This window comes from Cibotium barometz, chromosome 18 (genome assembly GCF_041138505.1).
Source record: "Cibotium barometz isolate CiBa-2024 chromosome 18, ASM4113850v1, whole genome shotgun sequence".
NCBI lineage: Eukaryota > Viridiplantae > Streptophyta > Polypodiopsida > Cyatheales > Cibotiaceae > Cibotium > Cibotium barometz.
In genome coordinates this window covers 5,642,302-5,646,610 of record NC_141063.1, presented here as the reverse complement: position 1 = coordinate 5,646,610, position 4,309 = coordinate 5,642,302, and the positions used below count along the sequence as shown (strand labels likewise).

General features: G+C 45.6%; 1 pseudogene across 1 annotated transcript in view; it reads left to right on the top strand.

The window, feature by feature from the left end:
• LOC147628844 (pentatricopeptide repeat-containing protein At3g12770 pseudogene) overlaps nucleotides 1–3,771 on the top strand; it is a 4,885-nt pseudogene extending 1,114 nt beyond the window's left edge. The window contains exon 1 of the transcript XR_015267832.1: nucleotides 1–3,771. This exon is cut by the window's left edge and continues 1,114 nt beyond it. The product of XR_015267832.1 is annotated as a pentatricopeptide repeat-containing protein At3g12770 pseudogene (transcript).
• Nucleotides 3,772–4,309: the final 538 nt, after the last annotated feature.

The window sequence follows — 4,309 nt, the reverse complement described above, 5'->3', positions numbered from 1 at the left end:
AACAAGGGCATGATCAGGAAACCCTTGAGATTTACAGGCAAATGCTGCAGGATGGCCTGGTTCCAAACAAGATCATTCTGACCACCGTATTGGAGGCTTGCACCAATTTGCCTGCCCTTGGACAGGGTAAAATGATACACAAATACATTGATCAGAGTGCCTTTGCATCTGATGTCGAGGTGGCGAGTGGACTTGTAGCAATGTATGGAAAGTGTAAAGCACTACACCTTGCTTGTTCAGTGTTTGAGAGCATAAGCCCGCAAACAGTTGCCTCCTACAATGCAATGATTGCAGCATATTTAACCCAGGAACAATACAAGAAGGCCCTTGAGCTTTTTCAACAGATGCTAGAGGATGGCATGAAGCCAGATGCAGTTACCTATTCTTATGTTGCACAGGCTTGCGCATGCATTGCTGCCTTGGCAGATGGTAGAGTAATTCATTCCTCCATTGTCAAAGATGGTTTCGATGCAAACCTGATGGTGGAAACTGCCCTTATCAATATGTATGGGAAATGTGGAGAAACTGTTGAAGCACACTTGATTTTTGACCAAATGAAAGAACGCAGTGTGATCACGTGGAATGCTTTGATTGTGGCATGTGCTCATCACGGGCATTCACATGAGTCCATTCAACTTTTCAAGACAATGCAGCAGGAAGGCATTTGTCCAAGCAAGGCAACCTTTTCTAGTGTTCTGCCTGCATGTGCACACTTTGGAGCCCTGGAAGAGGGCAAAATGATTCATGCTTGTATAGTCAAGTCCGGTTTGGAGTCAGATGCTGTAATTGGATGTTCTCTTATCAATATGTATGGAAAGTGTGGTGCTTTGAAAGAAGCACGGTCTGTGCTGGATAAAACATGCAATGTCAATGTGATTCATTGGACCTCCATGATCGCTGTGTACGTACAGCAAGGGAAATCAACAGATGCTGTTCAACTCTTTCATCAAATGCAGAAGAAGAGGTTGAAGCCTACTAGTGTTACATTCATCAATGTTTTGAATGCTTGTGCTAGTCTTGGAGACCTCAAGGAGGGTCAGGTAATCCATGCATGTATTGCAGACAGTGAGCTTGAATCAGATGCTGGTTTGGGGAATGCTCTTCTCCATATGTACAGTAAGTGTGGTGCTCTAACAGATGCACGTTTAGTGTTTGATAACATGTTCCCAAAAAAACTAGTCTCCTGGAATGTCCTGATTGCTGCATACAGTCAGCATGGGCACGGCGAAGTGGCTATACAACTCTTTCAGCAAATGCAACAAGAAAGTATTGTACCAGATGAGATCACTTTTGTTAACGTTCTTAGTGCATGTACTAGCCCAGAAGCCCTAGAAGAAGGCAAGGCTATCCATTGCTACGTAGTTCAGAGAGGGCTTGATTCAATTATTTTCGTTGCAACATCGTTGATTAGTATGTATGGCAAATGTGGCACCTTGGAAGAAGCACATTGTGTATTCAAGAAAATTGAGAAACACAATGTAGTCTCTTGGACAGCCATCATCACTGCGTACGTTCAGCAAGGCTGTGGCCAGGAGGCCATAGGTCTGTTTCAAAAAATGAAGTTTGAAGGCTTGGAGCCAGATGGCATTACCTTGGTGAGTGTTTTAGGTGCATTTTCCAACCTTGAAGTTATTGCAGAAAATGAGGTGATTCAAGCATGCTACAAGTGTAACTTTCAGTCAGATGTGCTGCTGGGTAATGCTCTTATCAATATGTATGGTAAATGTGGTGCTGTGGAGGATGCAAGGTCAGTCTTTGATAGAATGCGTGAGCGGAATGTGGCTACTTGGAATGCCATGATTTCTACTTATGGACAGAATGCTTATGGCAAGGAGGCTCTTCAACTGTTGCAAAGAACTTATGAGGAGAGAATTAGCCCGGATGACCTCACATGGATATATTGTCTGAGTGTTTGTGCCAACTTAGGCGCCTTAGGTCAAGGGAAATCAATCCATAAATGCATCGTTGACTGTGGGTATGAGTCTAATATTGGTGTAGGAAATGCCCTGGTTAACATGTATGGCAAGTGCGGGGCTTTAGAGGAGGCATTTTCGGTGTTCAATAACATCCAGCGGGATGTGGTTTCCTGGAATTCTGTCCTTGCTGCTTATTCGCAGCATGGTTATGGAAAGAAGGCTGTTCAGCTCTTTGAAAAAATGCAGCTGGAAAGTACGAAACCGGATGAGGTCACCTTCCTTAGTGTTCTAAGTGCATGCAGCCATGCAGGACTGGTAGATGAAGGTTGTGAATTTTTCATATATATGACTGAAGAACATAGTATGGTGCCGACAGTGGGTCACTATGGGTGCTTGGTAGACCTTTTTGGGAAATCCGGGCATCTCAATGTGGCTGAGGACCTCATTTACAGCATGCCAGTTCATGCTACTGCTTTCGTGTGGATGACTCTGCTTGGTGCCTGCAGAAGTCATGGCGACATCAAACGAGGGGAGCGAGCTTTAGACTATGTGTCTCGCCTAGATCCACATAATGGAGCACCCTATGTGTTATTATCAAACATTTATGCTACACATGGGAGATGGGATGATGTGAAAACATTAAGAAAACTGATGGTGAAGCGGGGAGTCCAAAAGCGACCAGGGTGTAGCATGATTGAGGTCGATAATTCAGTTCATAGCTTTTTTCCTAGAGATAAGTACCATCCTGATAAAAAGGCAATATATAGGAAGTTAGACAGTTTGAACAGGCAGTTGGAAGAGCAAGGTTATGTGCCTGACACAAAGTTAGCACTCCATGATGTAGATGAAGAAAGAAAGAAAATTTTACTTTGTCATCATAGTGAGAGGCTGGCCTTGTCCTTTGGACTGATCAGTACACCTTCTAAAGCCCCCCTCTTAATAGTGAAGAATCTTAGGATGTGTGCTGATTGCCACTCTGCCTTCAAATTCCTCAGCACCATTGTTGATAGAGAAATAACTTTAAGAGATGCCAGCAGATTCCATTGCTTCAAGCATGGGGTGTGTTCATGTGGGGATTATTGGTGATATGTACTGTCATAGCACCATACATGGTTTCCAGTGCTGATTATGGTCTAAAACTTGTGCCCCAGGTATTCACTCCATCACATCCTTCAGCTTGCAATCTTCCAACCAGATGCCAGAATAGCCTGACATTACTGTCTCCGATGGATTGCATGGAACATGAGTCTCAAAAGAAGTGGTTCACTGCTGCTGGCCAAACCACGAGCCCTGTTCCAATGCCAGGAGCTGCAGAGTCGCACAAGCCAAGAGCAGTGCCTTGGAGGATAGGATAATGCTACTTTACAGCAATGGTTGGCTGTCACCCTTGGAGACGAGTGAAACTGGGCCATTGCATTTAAGAGCTTTATACATCTGCAATTGGCAGGCTGGCAAGTCCACAGATAAATGGGTCACATTGAACAAACCCACTTTGTTGTGTCTGATATCCACGACTTGGGTGGCACCTGACCAGACTTACCTTCCGCCTTACATGCCATGGCTCGTTCTTTGTTGCTGTCTGCCCACAGTCACAGATGTCCGGGAACCTCTTCCTTTTGTCAACAATCGGTCATGTTATGAACCCTGTCGTGTGGAAAGCTCCAAAGAGGTGGGCCCAGTTGCTTTACCTTCATGCTATCTGGCTTTGCCAGGCGCGCCAGTTGCCTGGGCAATCACCTGCTTACATTGAGAGATTGTTGTTCCTGGTATCTGATGCTCCGCTATCAAAGCTCTAGCCCAATATCTGTCTTTAAATGGGGGATTCTTCTTCAATTGGCAATTTCGTTTCATGGTCTGCATTGTGGGCAACTCGATCTCAGTTTAAATTGCAGGCTGCTACTCGCCTGCCAGGTTCCTTATGAGTTAAAACCATCGACAAGAAAGATTTATGAGGACAGAGGCCGCCGCTTTCCAGGGAGGCTGCTGTCCGCATCTTTCAGGTGTAAAGGATATAAGTGCTATAACAAGGTTTTGTCACTTGGTGGTAGAGGGGAAAGTTATATAGCACACCACTACTACCAGTGGGTGCATATTCACCTTTTCGTGAGGTGAAGCGGGCAAAGGCGAAGAGATGCCAACGATGAGGAGAAGCGAGCGCAGGTCTGCGCGAAGGAGGGCGAAGGCAAGGCGCACACACGGGGCAAGGTTTTACGAAGGCAAGGGGCACACACTGAAACGGAGGCAGCGGGCGAAGGTGGGAGAGACAAGCAGGGGCGATGCCTGTGGAGAGATAGGAGCAAGCGACAGAGAGGAGAGAGAGCGGTGAAGAACACGTTCGTTTTGGAAATCTCGTTCATCTTAATGACACCACACACCAAGCTAAGCTTGTCTCT